A 20,138-nucleotide genomic window follows, 5' to 3' on the forward strand; every position below is an offset into this window, starting at 1 on the left:
TCCAAACGCCTCCAACTAAGGGTGGGTCAAGAAATGATAGTACCAGCTAGCGATGTGGCATAGGAGATAAAGCCATCTCTTGCTGTGCCGGCATCCCATATGGGCACTGGTTCTAGTTCTGACTGCTCCACTTCCAAACTAGCTCTCTGCTATGGCCTGGGAAAGCAGTAGAAGATGGCCCAAGTCCTTGGGCCCCTGCACCTGCATGGGAGACCCAGAAGAAGCTCCAAGCTCTTGGCTTCAAATTGGCACAACTCAACTGTTGCTGCCATTTGGAGAGTAAACCAGCAAATGGAAGACTTTCTCTCTTTTTTTTTTTTTAATTTTTCTTTTAGTTTTTTTTTTTTTTTAATCCTGTTTTTTTTTTTTTTTTTTGAATCCTGTTTTTTTTTTTTTTTTTTTTTTTGGTCAGGCAGAGTGGATAGTGAGAGAGAGAGACAGAGAGAAAGGTCTTCCTTTGCCATTGGTTCACCCTCCAATGGTCGCCACGGCTGGCGCACTGAGGCCAGCACACCGTACCGATCCGAAGCCAGGAGCCAGGTGCTTCTCCTGGTCTCCCATGGGGTGCAGGGCCCAAGCACTTGGGCCATCCCCCACTGCACTCCAGGGCCACAGCAGAGAGCTGGCCTGGAAGAGGGGCAACCGGGACAGAATCTGGTGCCCGGACCAGGACTAGAACCCGGTGTGCTGGCGCCGCTAGGTGGAGGATTAGCCTATTGAGCCGCGGCGCCGGCCAGACTTTATCTCTCTCTCTCTCTCTCTCTCTCTCTCTCCCTCTCTGCCTCATTCTATTTACCTTTCAAATAAACATATGTTTTAAAAAAGAAACGATATTATATGCACACAATAATATACTACCGAAAGTAGACAATTTAGTCATGGTCCAAAAGCAAGTGTCTGAAACAATTAAATTATGGTATACTATATAATTCCATTTGCATGACACATGGAAAAATAAAAATTATAGGGAGAGAAAACATTACTGTTTGTCACTGTCTAGTATAGGAGGAGGGGTTGATCACAAAGAAGCAAGGGAAAAATCTGGCATTGGCAGAGCTATTTTATATCTTGAGAAAAGTGATGGTTACACTGGGACATGCATTTGTTTAACAAAGAAGTGTGTATTTAACAGTGTGAATTGTAATTTAAGTAAACTAAAACTCAGTAAGTTTCATTATTTCTTTGAAAAATATTTTTTAAAAAGTCATATGCAATGTAATCTTATTTATATGAGATTATGACTAGAGGTTTGTTCTCCAAGGACTTTAAAAAAGGAGAAAAGATTAAATATAAAAATACAACAAGAATTTTTTTGGTGGCATTTAATCTTGTATATCTTTAATGGGCTGATTATTTGATTATATACATTTGTTAAAATCCATATAACTGTCCACTATGCATGCATGAATTTTACCACATGTAATTTCTGCTTCAGAATAATTAACCTAATAGGGTGAAAAGTTGGTAAACACAGAGCTGCTTATTATGGAGTTAAAAAAATGTGAAAGCTGATATATGGAAGAGAACCGTGTCTATTATTTGAATAGTAGGTAATGCAAGGGCTATTTGGTGAACATTACAAAAAATACATTATGGGGCCAGTGCTCTGGCACAGTGGACTAAGCCTCTGCCTGTGGCGCTGGCATCCCATATAAGCACCAGTTAGTGTCCTATCTGCTCCTCTTCAGATCCAGCTCTACTGTTGCCTGGAAAAGCACTGGAAGACAGCCCAAGTGCTTGGGCCCCTGCACCTGTATGGGAACAGGGGCCCAAGAAGCTCCTGGCTCCTGGCTTCGGATCAGCTCAGCTCCGGCCATTGAGGCCATCTGGGGAATGAACCAGTGGATGGAAAACTTTTCTCTCTCTCTGCCTCTGCCTCTCTCTGTAACTCTACCTCTCAAATAAATACATAAAATCTTTATAAAAATACATTATGGTTCATACTGATTCAGAAAAATCTCAAGAATAGGGGGTTGGTATTGTGGTGCAGAGAGTTAAGCTGCCACCTGCAATGAAGGCATCAAGTTTGAGTCCCTGTTGCTCTTTTGATGCAGCTCCCTGCTAATGCTCCAAACAATAGATGATGGCACCTGCACCCACATGAGAAACATGGATGGAGTACCAGAGTCCTGGCTTCAGTCTGGCCCACCACTGCCAGTGTGACCCTTAGGGAGCAAATCAGCAGGTGGAAGGTCTCACTCTGTCTTTACCTCTTCCTCTTCCTCTTTAACTCTGACTTCCAAGTAAATAAATAGATCTTTTCTTAAAAATATACCTACCTAATAACTAGTGAACATTCAGCAACTTAATAGGTTTTCTTCACAATTAAAAATTTTCAAAAAGAAGTTAGATGATCAACTACTAAGACATTGTGTAAAGACATCCTATATTGAATGAGATCTTAAATCCATCATAACTCTTATTTTCTTTAATTTTATTTTTTGACAAGCAGAGTGGACAGTGAGATAGAGAGAGACAGAGAGAAAGGTCTTCCTTTGCCCTTGGTTCACCCTCCAATGGCCGCCGCGGCCCACGCGCTGCAGCTGGCGCACCGCGCTGATCCGAAGGCAGGAGCCAGGTGCTTCTCCTGGTCTCCTATGGGGTGCAGGGCCCAAGCACTTGGGCCATCCTCCACTGCACTCCCTGGCCACAGCAGAGAGCTGACCTGGAAGAGGGGCAACCAGGACAGAATCCGGCGCCCCGACTGGGACTAGAACCCGGTGTGCCAGTGCCACAGGTGGAGGATTAGCCTATTGAGCTACGGCGCCGGCCTCTATTTTCTTTTAAACTTGTGTTTTAAAAAAATCAGTTCATCTAAAGTCTGAAATGAAATATTTTGTGAAGCAGTAAAATATAGTTGGAAAATGCTTTATGACATGTGAATCCTACATTTTATGACATTAATATCCCTGTTTTCAAGAAAAATTGCATATATGTATAAGTACCTAATTTTTGCATATGAAGTGAACATGGCAAAATGTTAACAATTGTATTAGAATTTAAAAATACATGAAAAATGAGATATCTGATTCACCCATTATAATTTTCCTTCCATGTGATTCCATAAAAGTTCTAAAGATTTATGAATATGAAATTTCAAATAATTTTAATGGACTGAATTATTATTACTATAGTAATATCCATTAGCATGGACCTTTACTCTTAAAGCTTTAACAACTCTGTCCCTTTGGAAAATTACCTCAGTCTACGTCTCTGTCTTTATCCCATTATGATGAGTTAGACAGAAATGAGACCAGCAGTACATGGGCTGGGTAAATTTTGTTTTCTATTACTCTAGAAACTCAAGAAATTTTGATACTTATTTTTCCATTTACTGCAGCATCTTCTTCATGTAGTTTACTATCATCTATGTATCTATCCACTATCCATCCATTCATCCACAGATCTGTTTATCTAAGGAAGGGTGATATTGCACTTGTCTACTTATTTTTATTGCAATTATTCTGATGCTGTCCCTATCATTTGAATGCTTAAATCAAAGTTACACATCAGGCTAATATCTGCAAGAAATTTTCTAATTAATTAACTGTTGCTTTTTCTCAAATGTTCACAAATTACCAATATAGATCTTAAATATATTACATTTACAATTTATTTCATAATTTTTATTAAGTAGATATAATGGATATTAAAACATATGCAATGTATAAAAATAATAGTATAGTCTGCGACCACTCCTACCAATTATAGGAAAATGGATTTTCAATATTTCTTTATATTGGATTTGTCTATTCTTACTGATGATAAGTTGAGTCATACATAATCAGGGGCTTTAGGTATCTCCAATTTCATTAAGTTAAGCATAGCCATCTGGTCAAGTTTAGATTTTTGATTCAAGTTTATGTTAAAAAAAATTAGAAGTGAAGAATGGTTAGCTTTTTTGAGGAGTTGAAGCTTCTCCTATCTTGAGAGCTCTTTGAATCCCAGCAAAGCTTTTGCTTTGAAGTCATCTATCTGTGGGATACTGATGTCACCACACACTCTGCTGCGGATTGTTCTTTAGCTGTGTTTCCTGCTCATCCTAGACTTACTTCCTGCCTTCTCCATCCTTCCTTTCAGCAGAGTTTAAGTTTTCCCAAATATTATCCTCTTTATTTATCAGTACTTCTTGCACCTCACACACAGCATTTTGTTTTGTTTTGTTTTCAGTCGGTATCGGTATCCACCTTTATTTTATTTTATTTTATTATTTTATTATTTCCCAAAGAAACCCTTTATTTAAAGAATACAGATGTCATGCATTTCATAAGTATACAACTTTAGGAATATAATGATTCTTCCCACCATACCCACCTTCCCACCCCTCCTCCTCTCCCGCCTTTCCCAGTCTCATTCTCTACTAAGATTCATTTTCAATTAACTTTATACACAGAAGACCAACTCTATACTAAGTAAAGATTTTAACAGTTTGCACAATGGATACAAGGGCTGTTCATATCTTCCACTTAATACACTAAAACAAAATACATCTTTGAGAGCAAATTTTATAGTTAACTCTAATAATGAAACTCATTGATGACAGAGGTCCTGCATGGAAAGTTAGTACATAGTGACCCCTGTTGTTAATTTAACAATGAACACTCTTATGTATGAAGTCAGTGATCACCAGAGGCTCTTGACATGAGCTGCCTAGGAAGCCTTTTGAACCCACAAACTCCTTCAGTATTCAGACAAGGCCACAAACAAAGTGGAAGTTCACTCCTCCCTTCAGAGAAAAGTACCTCCTTCTTTGATGGCCCCTTCTTTTACTGGGGTCTCACCCACAGAGGTCCTTCATGTAGGACTTTTTTTTTTTTTTTTTTTTTTTTTTTTTTTTTTGCCACAGCATCCTGGCTTTCCATACCTGAAAGGCTCTTGTGGGCTTTTCTGCCAGACCATAATGATTTAAGGGCTGATTTTGAGGTCAGAGCACTACTTAAAGCAATTGTCATTCTATAACTTGGCTGTGTGGACTGCTTCCCATGTTGGAGTATTCACTCTTTCTTAATTCCATCTATTATTTTTACCAGACCCTTAATTCTATTTGTATGATCACATCAACACCTAACTGAGACCATATGGTTACTTTAACACTTAAGATGGTATTTTTACCAGCCGGCTTAAGGCGATTTGGGGTGTTATGGCAAGTTTTTCAACAATACTCTTAGAAGTAAGTCCATAGGAATGTATGCAAAACTATACAGCTTTTTGTCCTACTTCCTGAAACACATAATTTGGAAGTGTTTTTAGTTAGCATTTGATGCTGGCAAGTCCAGTGTATCTACTTGCTTAATTTCTTGAGACAATTCCCCCCCCACTCTGGAATCATATTAGTTCTAGTTATATAATTATAAGTGGAAATTAATTTTTCTCTCAACATTTTGAAGGTACTCATTGGCTCATGCCTTCCAGTATTATTGCTCAAAATTCAACAACAGACCAAATTTATTTCATTTATAGGTCATCTCTCCTCCTAGATGTTTTAAATGATATTTTGTTTTCCTTTTGTTTTAACATTCTTTGGTTTCTCTACATTGTGTTGGATTTTAGGGAGTAAGGGGTGAGTCTTATTTGGGGTTTATTGTGATTCATGATTTTGAAAAGATAATTTACCAGTTTATACACATACTCACACCCACACATATTAGTGTTTTATATTTTATCTATTTTTTCCTTTTAGCACTTGAATGCCATAGTTGATAATTCCTTTCAGATCAGAATCCGTACCATTTAATTTTCCTTTGATATTTTCCAAATTTTTTTTCATTGTGCTGGATTTTTGACACTGTCTTTAATATTTTCTTAGGTTGCATATGTTTGGTCTTCAAACTATGGTTAAATTTATGCAATGATTCTTTAATTTTGCTTATTATATTTTCAAGTCACATATATTCTATGTGCTACCTTATTTTTAAATATACCTGCTACATTTTTATGTACACTTTGGCTTTATTTTTCTTTAAATCCTACTTACAATCATATATTTCTAAATAACTGTTTTATATTCTGGACTGATTTAGTTATGATTTAATTATGATTCTTTTTAGTTATTTTTTTCATTGTTTCTGCTGGCTCTTTTCCACAACACACAATTTTCATTTGATAATTGAGATTATTAGCTATCAGCTTTCATTTCATGAAAGTTTTCTATTAATATTTTATTTATTTATTTATTTGGAAGCAGAGTTGCAGAGAGGCAGAGGCAGAGAGAGGGAGAGAGGTCTTCCATCTGCTGGTTACCTCCCTAAATGGCTGCACTGGCTGGAACTGGGCTGATCTGAAGCCAGGAGCCAGGAGCTTCTTCCAAGTCTCCCAACGTGGTACAGGGACCCAAGCACTTGGGCCATCTTCTGGTGCTTTCCTAAGCCATAGCAGAGAGCTGGATCAGAAGTGGAGCAGCCAGGACTCAAACTGCTGCCCATCTGGGGTGCTGGCACTGCAGGCAGCGGCTTTACCTGCTACACTGCAGCGCTGACCCCTTCATGGAAGTTTTCATGGGGAAAGTTGCTGAGGTTAAATGTCTGATCTTATAGAGAAAATTTGCATTTGATTTTGTATATAAAAAGTTTCCAAAAAGTTCATGCAAAATAGATTTCTAATTGGGAGTTTATGCTGGTACTTTTAAAGTATTTTTAAATTGTCAGTTTCTAGATTAAATCCAATGATGAGATTTTATTTTGATCACCCAGGTACTAAGAAGGTAGGTAACATGGCCATATGGAGATTCACCTGTGGTAAGAGTTTTTGGGATGAGATTGTTGCCATTTCTTTGTCTGTCTGTCTGTCTATCTGTACATCTAGAATCTATCATCTATCATCTGTCTATCAGTACTTCCTGTACCTCATACATAACTTTAAAGATATATAGATAATTTTCTTTCCTGCCTTTCTAAAAATGTGGTAACTTCAGGTTCACCGTGACACACAGATATGTCCATAGGTGTTCCAATAGATTGATTGTAAGTTATCTGATCTAATTTTTCATTTGGAGGGGACATTAACAGTTATGTCTCATATCTCTACTGTCTCTCACAAATCTGCAAGACAAAAGTTACATTCATTTGTTTTCTCATCTCTTCTGCTTTTACATAAGATTTACTCTGTAGACTCCTCATGGTATTGACAATAATTTTGTGCAATAAAAACATTTTAAGATGTATATTATCTAGCAGGTTTAGGTTTTGTTTGGAAGTTTAGTTTCTGCATCTAGTTGACCACACACCTGGAAACAGGATTCTGGACTCTTTTCTGTATGACAACTTGTACTTGAGGCTGTAGGAATCCACCTAGTCTCTGTCAGACTGAGGACCTGTTTGCCCAGCTTCAGTGACTGCAATCAGATCAGACGTGCAGCTTTGAGATCTTTCAGGATGTACCTGATTGAAGATCGTCAGCTCTGAAAGACTCTGCATCATGCTTTCTCGATGCAGAGACAGAAAAGATCTCCCAGCATCTGTGAACTTGCGAGCTCAGCTGACTAGAGTCAATAAGGATTCAGAGGCCAGCTCCTTCTGCTGCTCAGTCTTGAGCCCTTTCTGCTTCTTCTCTCCTAGAACAGTGATACTGAGAGTACATGCAAGTGACATTGCAGGCCAGGCCAGAGAAAGTAACCTGCGATGCTAGCTGTAGACCTTTGTAAAAGTCAGCAAAACAATGAAAAAGAAGAGGTAGCTGTTAATATCCTTTTTTTTTTCAGCTAAATAGGTAAAAAAACATAAATGCCACTTTCTCTTTGGCTGTGTTTATAAACAAGAGTTGTTTCTTTATACTCACCTTTGGTTTGCTTTATACGGACACTTTTTAATTTATTAGAACATATTCAAATTCCAATTTCAAACCAATCTGATTGGCTCAAGTAGATTTTAAAGTCTGCAGCATATTTTTGCATGCATTAGATTTTATAGAAAACTTCATGTCCATAGTTTTTAACATACGCTATCATTTGTGAGACAAAGCAGTGAACTGTTTTGTTTCAAATCACCTTGCATCACAGCAAGTTCATTGTCCCTGCTCATAATACAGCTCTACCCAGGAATACAGTGGGGACATTTGTGCTGTCTGTGTCCCCTCGCCTGTTCCTCTACAGCTTATTACCACTCAGACAAACGACAACTGAGCAGCAATGGCAACAGCATCAACAGCTGCTAGTACTTCAGCACAATCAGCAGCAGCTTTGCAAATAATCAAACAGTATTTATTAATCTTGCACATGCACCATGCCGCTCTCAAAGCACCTTTGTAGTATCATCATTAATTAGGATAATCAAACTTCTCTTTTATCTTCATTCAGTGATTATCAAGCCATTTTGCCAGGCACACATTACTCATTTATTATTATGACAAAATTTATTTCTTACAAACTTCAAACATCATCTTCCTTATCTTCAATAGCACATGGCCTAATAGGAAATAGATATCATTTTCCACACTGAATAAGTATAATTCAGGAGGACATTTCTAAATAATACCTCATCTGGCTTTATGATCAGTCTATCCTATTTCAATGCTTCATTTGGCTGAAATCTACAAAGTGGTATAGTTTGTCTTTAAAGTTAGAAAATTTTTCCTCATCTCTTTCGGGAATGCCTTTTGAGGGGTATATTCTTTGCTGAAAGTCACTTAGCATTTTTTTTAAAACCTCAGTGTTACCTAAGTGTTAGTTAATATGACATATCTGTGTGTTTTCTTATTATGGCATTAGTGATAATGAGCTTGAATGATTAAAAACATTGAAAAAGTAAAAACATTGCTGCTCAGGAAATACTTTCTGTTTTAACCTTAATTATAATATTATGATAACAGTTTAATATATTACCACGAACCTCCTTATTTTCTATATAGTATAATGCCTCCTCATAGGGATAACATGCCTATGTTGTTGTTCAAGTGGTGTTTCTCATTGTCAATCCCCACTTGATTCAAAGGTTTGGGGAGTTTTGCTAGTTTGCATTTAGCATGTTCTGCCCATTGTGTTCATTAACTTAAGTTTTGAGAATTCTTAGTTTGGTGATCCAAGTGTCTATCACTTGAGGTTCATCCACTTGTTACCATATTTTCCCTGTTGTTTTTAAGATTTATTTATTTGAAAAGCAGAGTCAAAGAGAGGGAGAAAGAAAGGAAGAGACAAAAAGAGAGTATGTTCCATCTGCTGGTTCATTCCCCCAAAAGATGCAAATGCTGGCCAGGCCAAAACAGAAGCCTAGAACTACATCCGGGTCTCCCCTGAGGGTGGCAGGTGCTCAAGCACTTCGAACATCATTCAGTGCCTTCCCAGGTCAGCAGTGGGGTGTACAAGAAGCAGAGCAGTGGGGACTTGAACCAGCACTCTGACATGGGATGCCAGAGTTGCGAGTGCAGGTGTAACCTACAGCACCACAACGCCAACCCTACTTGTCATTAGTTTGAACAGGGATAATTGTTACCTCTGGAGTTCTCACTCCCTTACTCTAGAGGATAATGATCATTATTGTTTTTACTGTACAGCTTGCTTTGTGGGTTGCCATTGTTGGATTCTAGGATAAATAGGTGTGGAAGTCGATGCTTTATTTATTTATTTATTTATTTACGTGTTTAATAGGCAGAGAACCAGAGAGAGAGTATGACAGAGAAAGAGACTATCAGATCGAGTTCTCATATATTAATTCACCTTTAAATTCCTGCAATAGCCAGGGCTGGACCTGGGCTGAACTCCAGAATTGGACTCATGTTTTCCACATGAGGGGTAGGAACACACTTGGCTTGGGAGATCACTGCTGCCTGGGTCTGAATTAACAGGAAGCTGGATTACAAAGCTAGAGCTGGGACCCAAACCAGATACTTTGCTAACGGACAACGGACATCTCAACTGCCAGGCCAAATGCCTCTTCCCAAACAGGCTTTTTGGAGTCTGAGCTTCGTCAAATGTGCATTGCTCCCAAGTTGTAACTTCTTCAGCTATATGATTCCCTCCACAATTTAGGAAATTTCTGATCCATCTACTCGGTCAATCCTCTAAGCCTGGACAAATTCCATGTTCTCTCAAAAATTTGATTCTAACATGCTGTTTATTTCTTTGGTTCTTTGAAATAGATATTACCTTGAGACCATTTAAAACAGCCTGTGGGAAGGATTCAGCCTTCCCACACCTTTACTTACTTGGAAAATCTTTCTGGGAAACCATTATTTTAAATCTTTTTCATTCATCGTTTTTAATATTTGCAATTAAGAAATATTCACTGTTTCCAAATCGGTGAGGCTCTTGCTCTCTGAACTCAGTTCATTTTGATCTCTTTTCAAAGATAAGCTAGTTCTACCCTGAGGTAATTTTTAAAAACAAAGAGGCAGAGAAAGAGAGAGAGAGAAAGAGAAGAGAGAGAAAGAAAGAGAAGAGAGAGAGAGGTCTTCCACCTGCTGTTTTTCTCCCCAGATGGTCACAATGACCAGAGTTGCGCCAATCCGAAGCCAGGAGCTAGGAGTCAGGAGCTTCCTCTGGGTCTCCCATGTGGGAGCATGGGCCCAAGGACTTGGATCATCTTCCGCTGCTTTCCCAGGCCATAGCGGAGAGCTGGATCGGAAGTGGAGCAGCCGGGACTCGAATCAGCTTCCATTTGGGATGCCAGCACTGCAGGCAGAGGCTTTACTCCCTACATCACTGCACTGGCTCTGAGATAACTTTTTAATACTTTATAGGAGAAGCTGAATAATAACCAAAATACATAAAAATGGTCATTTCTGGCTGCTATGTTTTTAACTAAATTTTCCCTAGTTGTGTGGTCTGTTTTTTCTGATTTGCACAGGTGACTGTTTTCATAATTGTTTTGCCAGTGCATGATGTGAACCTAAAATTTCTGACCCCCATATCAGATAATCTTCAGTCCATTTCCTTACCATTAATGTAATACTGTGTATTTTAGGTTTTCTATTATGACAAAATTTTCCCTAGTACCATTTTAAATACTAGTTAAGGTAATGCTGGATGTGTTCACAGGTAAGTCCTTAAACCTCAGGAGTTTAAGGTACAACTCACTCAAATTTCTCCTTGACTGAAGTTGAAAATAAATGTTCCTGATTGTGAGTTACTCTGCGACAGGTCATTTAGTAATGTAGTGCCCTTACAGAGGATGCGTCTACCATCTTTTTAAAGACTTGTTTTCTGGGGCCAGCACCGTGGGGCACTGGGTTAATCCTCTGCCTGCGGCACCAGCATCCCATTTGGCCGCCGGTTCTAGTCCCGGTTGCTCCTCTTCCAGTCCAGCTCTCTGTTATGGCCTGGGAAAGCAGTGGAGGATGGCCCAAGTGCTTGGGTCTCTGAATGCACATTGGAGACCAAGAGGAGGCTCCTGGTTCCTGGCTTCAGATTGGTGCAGCTCCAGCCATTGCGGCCATCTGGGGAGTGAACCAACGGAAGGAAGACCTTTCTCTCTGTCTCTCTCTCTCACTATAACTCTACCTGTCAAATAAATAAATAAAATCTTTAAAAAATTATTTTATTTATTTGACTTGCAGAGAGAGAAAGAAAAGGACAGAGAGAAAGAGTTCTATCCATTGTTTCACTTTCCAAATGGCCACAACAGGAGGGACTGTGCCAGGCTGAAAACAGAAGCGAGGAATTCCAACCAGGTTTCCCACTTGTGTAGCAAGCACCCAATCACTTAAGCCATCTTCTGTTACTTTCCCAGGCACATTAGCAGGGAGCTGGATGGAAAGGCAGGCATCCATGTCTCCAACTGAGCCTCACGTGGAATATTGACATTGCAGGCAATGGCCTAACCCACCATGCCAGAACACCAGTCCCTGCTTCTACCATCTTTGATAAGCAGCGTTTGGGTTTGCTATGGCAATTATCATCAAATTGGTGCAGGGATAGTAAGATGACAAATAGTAAAGACCCGGAACCTGAGGTGCACATGTCATTTCCATTTTCATTTCATCAACAAAATCATTTTCCAATAACCATATGGATGTTGAGTAGTAGATATGTAGTTTGTAGAAACACAACCTCTTCTCAGAAGCAATCCTTTATTACGGAAGGCAAGTAGAAACATTTGGTGGACAACTGTCTCTGACAGAAGGCATTTTACTGAGCTCTCCGAATAAGTGCTCATAAAAATTTGTGTGATTCACATATTGAATAATTGGACTGTAGAATTAGAATTCCAGAGGTAGAGTGGTGGAAGACTGGATCTAAACGGTGAGCTGGTGCATTCAATATCCATTAAACTAAACTATTATGTGAAGAAAGAGACAGTTTGTCCAATGATATGATTGTGTCCCACCAAGATTCATCGGCTGAGATCCTCACTTCCAAAATGATGGCCTTAGGAAGTAGTGTTTGGGAGGTAATTAGGTCATGAACCCATCATGAATGAGAAACCATGTTGTAAAAGGGACCACCATGAGCTCTCTCGCTCTCTTCCTACCATATCAGGATAAAATAAGAATACGACTGCCTTCATGAAAGATGAAGAGGCTGCTTCCATGCCGTCCTGGACTTTCAGCCTCTAGAACAGACGGAAATGAAATTTTGCCATTCATTTGCTACTCAGTTGTACATTATTGCAGCAGCCTGATCTGACAAGGGCATAGCTTTGTAATCTGATGTCAATACAACAGTCTTGCTTGATATTAACATATTTTTCCATATAATAATTTTCTCTGAGATAGCTTCCAATGTTTTCTTTAGAATCTCGATGAGTTTCTCTATTAGGTATTTGGAATAAGAGTGAGTGGTTATGGTTGTGCTTTATCCTAGCCTGACTGAGTTTCAAGTTCAGCTCTGTTTCCCTCTACGTGTGTGATTGTAAATAAGTTAGTTATATTTTTAATAATCTCATTTTATTTTTAAATTGGAATTAATAGCCATATCACCATCACACAGATGTTGGGAGAAGTAAATGGATCAATATATGCGAAGCACTCGTAACAGTGTCCAGTATTTGAATGTAGTGCCTGCTCAATGAATGTTAGCTGTTATTACTAATGATTAAACATATCCGTTTTGCAGATGTTTGTGGTACGGGTGAGGAAGGGAATTACAGATAAGAGACTGCTGCATAGAGAGAGAATAGAAGAAAAGGACAGATGCGGGATTGTTAAAGTGGTCTGTAATTTTGTAGAAGCCCTCAGTTGAAATATATTTGTGGCATTATGAAGTTAGTCTTTTTATAGCAATAGTTTTCCAGCAATTTGCATAACATTATCTATAATTATCGCTGCTATTACTATTACAATTGCTATTATTGTTTGGCATTCTTCCTAAACTAAATTGGTATCTGTTAGAAGAGAAGGGTGACTCCCTTTTGCTTGGTTAACAGTTGGACCATAGTTTTGAGTTCCACAATATATGACAGGGGCCTATAAGTGTTATTTTAACTTATATTTTCATGAGTGTATAGTTGCACTCTGTATTGAGTTCTATCAAAGGCTTATCAAATTTCTGATAAGGCACTGACCAAAAGAACTTTCTTCAATCATGGAAATGTGCCGTGTACCATGATCATCACTAGAAACATGTGACAGGTATGTGAAGACCTGAATTTGTAATAGTATTTAATTTTCATTGACTGGATTTGGATTTAAATCTTCACCAGTGGCTTTTGGATATAGTATTTGACAGGGTAACTATGCTGCATGAAATCTAAGGTAGGAAATAGAAGACAGAAAAATTTCAGCTTGACACCAGTGCACTGGAGTCTGGAGGATAGGAGAGCTGGGGTATATGGAGATTCAGGAGGGGTGTTCAGCTGTGAATGATTAAGTGTGGTTACATAAATCTCAGTTTACATCTTTCTATGAAAAGACTGCATTTCCACTGTGTTCTTTACAAATCTGAATATCAGCAGGCATTTATACTGATAGAATGGATTAAAAATACCAGTCAATAAACACGAGATGCTATCACTGATCATTTGAGAGCATTTAAGTATCATATTGTTTTGAAGGCTTGAAAATGTAATCATAATTTGAGAGATTAAAAGTATTTCAGATATCAAACTTCATTACAAATTCAATGTCTTCACACTGGTGTCCTCCAAATGTTGTCACTAAGTTATTTTATATTAAGGTGTGCCTTTCCTGTTTTATGAATCTGTATTTTACGTACCTGAAGATTTTGCTTTCCCAATTAAAATCCCATCATGTCCCAACTCTTCTAACTCTGGGAAAGCAGAATTCCTCTGTTTCTTAATCTGAATTGTTTGAAATTATCTTTTTTAAAAAACCAGTTGAAGTCTCATGGGTTTCCCCATAATGTAAAGAGGAGCAAAAAATTTAAAGGCATTTTAGCAAACTCAGAGATCAAAAAATTAGTTGGTTTACGGTTTCTGGAGTGAATGAGTCTACATGCAAATTTGGGCACAGAAAGGAATAGTGAGAAGATGGGTTAAAGCTGGAGGTGTAGACAGAGGCAAGATACTAACAGCTTGGAAATTTGTTCAGGATTTTGATACATATTCCAAGAGCAACAGACAGCCTATAGCGTCTGTCAAGTCAAGAATGAATGTAGCTGGTGCTGTGGCTCACTAGGCTAATGCTCTGCCTTGTGGCGCCGGCACACCGGGTTCTAGTCCCAGTCGAGGCGCCGGATTCTGTCCTGGTTGCCCCTCTTCCAGGCCAGCTCTCTGCTGTGGCCCAGGAGTGCAGTGAATGATGACCCAAGTCCTTGGGCCCTGCACCCCATGGGAGACCAGGAGAAGCACCTGGCTCCTGCCTTCGGATCAGCACGGTGCGCCGGCCGCAGCAGCCATTGCAGGGTGAACCAAGGGCAAAGGAAGACCTTTCTCTCTGTCTCTCTCTCTCACTGTCCTGTCAAAAAAAAAAAAAAAAAAAAAAAGAATGAATGTGGCAACAGTGAGCATTCGTTTGAGGATTTGAGATTTTACTTACAGCTTAGCTCATCTATACTGTGTGGGAACTTCTGCCCTGGCCGCATAGCTGCTTGGGTGAAAACATGAAGAAGACACTGAATGCAGTCCACATGGGCTGCTGGTCATTTTGTGTGGGGCTGGCGTGAGAATGTAACGTTCTGGGGAGAGTGCTGCTGAAATGGTGGCTGATGGATGCCGAGCTATATGAAAACAAGATGGATACACAAAAGATGTGAACGTCTGAGCTCCAGTTGGTAAAACCATAAAGAGAGGATTTGAGTAAGACCTGAAAATGAGCTGTCTAAAAACTGCTTTTCATGTGAGAGTATCTCATGATTTTGGAAGTCGTGCCTTCCTGCATATTGTAAGCATTTATAAGTAAAGGTGAGTTGGGAGTGGGAAGGGATGCTTTTTGCTCCCCAGCCTGGTCCAATAGAATAGCCCAATCATTACCTAAAAATTCATTGTAAATGTTAAGTGGAAGGCAGGAATTGCTTTCACAGGGAAAAATATCCCAAATTATTATCCTGAATACCTCTTGTTCAAACTTTTGCAGATGGCTCTGCCTTTCTCATGCCCTTGAGATAATCTGAAATGACATGGAGCGGTACCTGATTCCTTCAGGAAATTGATTATTCTTTGATTTCACACTCTCTTAGTTTCCTCTCCAGTTAGTGTGTATTGGTTGAATTTCCCTTACCTTCCTGGCTTTTTGTTTCATAATTTCCATTTGCACAGAGTTATAATAGTGAGACAGTCTCAGTAATACTTGGAAGTCTTTTGTAACAAGCTCCTTTTGACAATATTAATGCAATGAAAATGAAAACTGAAATGTCCTTATTTCAAGTGGGTATTTATACTCCTGTTATTTGGTACAGGAAGCTGATGCCAGAATGTGAACAATAAAATTACATGGAAAATTGTTATTATGAATCATTGAATATTTAATGAGTTATAGAAATGAAACTGTCAAACACCAGAGCTGGGATGAAAAGCTGTGAGGGGGAAAATGATAAAACTGGAAACCTGAAACATTGCAAATTCTGCTGACCCCAACAGAAGTATACACAGCACCCTGAGTTTTTGAGGGATCACATCCTTAAAAGGTGATGCTGTAATACATCGGGTTTGGTGCTTTTAATGGAAACAAATTTACAGGAAAGAGTATCATGACATTTTCTCTTAGGGCTTTTTTTCTTGGTGCTTCCTGTAGATTTGGGTTTGGGGTTCAAGTTGAACAACAAGAGAACAAATTATTCAATTGAATTTCAATGAATCCCAAGCAGTCAAACTGACATGAAGTGGCACAAGTCAACATCATTTCAAAGACCTTTCTCTTCTTTCCAGAATTAGTTTTCTGCATGTTGCAAAAAGCACACTTTAAATTTTTCAGTTCTGATAACCCTTTCCTACAGTTGACGGTGTAAATGGTGTCACTTGACTTAGAGTTAAATCAGAATCTCAGCCTAAGTCACCAGTTAAAGACAGTGCTTAATAAGTATCCTTACAGTATACAGAATCAGACATTCATGACTCAGAATTAGCCTTGCTGACCCTGAAACTATCAACATCTATCTTCAGCTCACTTAAAAAAAAAAAAAAAAAAACAGGTCTTTGATGAGGGAAAGTGCTTCTCATAGTCAGTCAGAGTTGCTAAAACAGAATGTTGCAAACTAATGGGTCTTAAATCATATAAACTTACGCCTCACAGTTCTGCAGGCTAGAAATCCAAAATTAGGGGCCATCAGATTCAGCGATTGATTGGGTCTCACTTCATGGCTTATTATATTCTCACACAGCAGAGAGCAGGGGGACATGAAACAAGCTCTCTCATGACTCTTCATATAAAAACAATTATCCCACCATGAGGACTCTACCCTTGTGACCTAATCATTTCTTAAAGGCTCAACCATTTGATACCAACCAAGGGGCAGTTAGGACTTCAACATATTGAAGAGATACAAACATATTTCATAGCACTGATAATGAAGTCATGAGTTGATGGCTGAGGCAGAATGGTGTTTTCCTTATCCTAATATTCAAGCCGACTTAGAGGTCTCCAGTACATCCAGTCAGAAGGTTCCAGATGTCCACTAGAAGAGAATCCTAACATTACATCACATCATTGTGTGAGTGCTTGAGAAATGTACTCCTCACCCTTGGGGCATGGAGGTGCTTGGAACATAAAGACTGGGTGCTAGAGCATTTTGAGAGCAGGAGGGTAGGTGGGGATCCTCTTCTGCTATTACTGCTTCAAGAATGCAGGAGTCTCCTTGGGCTGAGTGGATGCTACAATCTGCAGTTAAGCTTATGTTATCTTCCATGAGAATGAGCTGCCTGTAATTGAACTTCACAGCAATTCTCAGTATCTTGTTGAGTGGGCAAGTGCTAGAGGAATTCTTAAAGATATCTTCTACTTACATTTTCAGGTGTGCTGTGCTGAGATTTCTGTTGCAGTTGTTAACCAACTATTTTTACTGAAAGAATTAGAACTTGAATCTTCAACAGGGAGATGATGTGACTTTGTTAGGTTGTGATCTCCATGGATGACCCAAAAGTATTTTTTTCTGTCATATACTTTACTGCATTTTAAGTTGCTAAGCTCTCATTAGGAAATGGATTCTAATTCCTGATCCACAGTACTGTTGGAGGAATTGTAGCTAGTTTGACAGAGGCTAGTGGAAGCAATGCTATATGACTTCCGAGAGTAAGTCATAAAAGGCAACAACATAGTCACTCTTTCTTTAAGCCCTCTAATTTTTGGAGCTCTGATATACCACATCAGGAATGTTCTTTGCCAAATGCACACAAGCTGTAAGGAAACCAAGTCCAGAGAGACCACGTGAAGCACTCAGTTGACAATCCCAATCTTGATGCCTCCCCAGCCAAGATGCTCAGCCTGGGAGTGAAGGAGTTTCCAAGTGACCATCACTTCTCTGGTGAGCCATCCTTGATCTCGTCTTCTCAGCTGAGGTTTGAGGCACTGTAAAGTAGAGTCTTTTCCCTCTGTGCCTGTCCCAAGATCTCCTTCCCGGCTTGAATGAGCACACTCAGCATCTCAGCATCTGCTGTTTTTTTTTTTTTTTTTTTTTTTTTTTTTTACAGGCAGAGTGGACAGTGAGAAAGAGAGAGACAGAGAGAAAGGTCTTCCTTTGCCATTGGTTCACCCTCCAATGGCCGCCATGGCTGGTGCGCTGCGGCCTGCGCACCGCGCTGATCTGAAGCCAGGAGCCAGGTGCTTCCTCCTGGCCTCCCATGGGGTGCAGGGCCCAGGCACTTGGGCCATCCTCCACTGCCCTCCCTGGCCACAGCAGAGAGCTGGCCTGGAAGAGGGGCAACCGGGACAGAATCCGGCGCCCCAACCGTGGCTAGAACCCGGTGTGCCCACGCCGCAAGGCGGAGGATTAGCCTATTGAGCCTTGGCGCCGGCCAGCATCTGCTGTTTTAAATAATTAACTTTGGGGATACATTGTCACAATGCAAGAATAGCCAATCAAAGCATTTACTCTTATTTCACAAAGCACATTTCTTCCAGTCACAACTCGGGAAGAACTAAAAGCAGCGGCAGCAGTGGAAGGTATGAGTAGATTGAAAAAACAGAACAAAGATTACCCCCAACCCCCTCAATCCCTCCTCTCACCATAAGTCCTAAAGTCATGGCTGGAGGCAAATGGAGGAAAAATGAGAGACATGCTCAACTGGATTTGAGAATGATATTTTACATTAATTAAAATTACCTACAAAGGACTTCTGTTTTTATTGAAAAATGACCTGAAAGTTTCCTGTTTAATCAAAATTGAATGAAAGGAGAAAGAAAGCAAAATGCAAATGTCACCTTTTTTTTCAGGGCCCATTCTGAACTCATCCCATAGAACTAAGCCTATGTAACATTTGATTTATACTATTTTAGTTTTGCATTGTATAACTTTACTGATTAGGGTAGCCTAAGTTTTGCTGCATTAACATATCATCCACCAAATTGTTACAGTTTCAAGGGACAGATTTGATCCTTCACCCAATTTGTAAATCCAAACAGATCATCTGAGAGTGTTTTTAATTGAAAATTTCCAAGAAACTAAGCTGTTTGAAACACTATAGACATTGATGGTCACCTTGAAAGAAAAAAAAATAGAATTCTGGAAGATTTCATGCCAGTGACTGCATCATACCAAAAATGGCATACAATTATTTCTGCCCCAAATTCATTAGCTAAGATTAATCACATGATACCTCCCCCATCACAAAGGGTTATCAAAATGCTAAAACTAGAAAATTGAAGCCCTAAATAATATCTAGGTGGTCAGAATGATTCATGAAAATAAAGTACAGATTGAGGACAGAATATGCATTGACATTTGTCCTGAATATAGTCTGAGAAGAAGGAAGGAAAAGAAGGAGACTTAAAATATATTTTCAGTGCATAGATATCTCATTTTTGATATTTTTGTACAGTGGGTAGTGCATTATTCGAATGATCAATATCATAAAGAACACAACTCCATAGTTAGAGAAATAGCCCAAAACACCATTTGAATCCTTTTGCCAAGTTCTCCACATAATGTAATAACACATATCTACAGTACAGTACAGCTTTAGAGTGGGGTTTTTTGATTCAGAGCACAATTTGTTTTTTTTTTTTTCTTTAGGAAGACAGTATTGAATCAATGGTGTATGTATTGTGAGAGATCATCTAATTCATTTATTTTTAAATACATTTTTGTCGATGGGATCATTTTCCCCCCAGTGGATATCCTACCCAGTGATAAGATCTCCTAATAAAGAACTCTTCTTCATAAAATTACATGTGTTGGAAGGGGATTGTGGAAGGCTGGGTTCTATATTTTCCCTTCATAATTCGTCTACCCCAATGCCCTCAGAGGCTCCTCAGTTCTCTCAAGCTTAGTTTGACAACAACTAGAAGGCTGCTATTATATAGAAGAAATCTGGTGCCAAAAAATAACAAATATTTTGCTCAAGGCTGAACAGATAATTAGTGAGTGATCTTGGAATATTGATTTCCAGCACAGAGATTTTTCCCTAAGCAAATATTAATAATGAATAGAGGAATAGCTTTTTGCTTTCTATTATTACCACACTTAAGCAAGGATTTTCCCCTCTACTCTTTTGATATGGTTAAATAACTATGTGATTTACTTCCAGATAGAAAATCTTGGGGGAAAATTCTCAATATTTCTAGCAGCTTTTAGACATTCACCAACAATTCTGTCAAGCAGATATTGATGTTTTCTGGCTTCATTAGCTCTTTGCCATCTGCTGCATTGATATAATGGTGAT

Source organism: Oryctolagus cuniculus, chromosome 13, assembly GCF_964237555.1.
Source record: "Oryctolagus cuniculus chromosome 13, mOryCun1.1, whole genome shotgun sequence".
In the NCBI taxonomy this organism is placed as follows: domain Eukaryota; kingdom Metazoa; phylum Chordata; class Mammalia; order Lagomorpha; family Leporidae; genus Oryctolagus; species Oryctolagus cuniculus.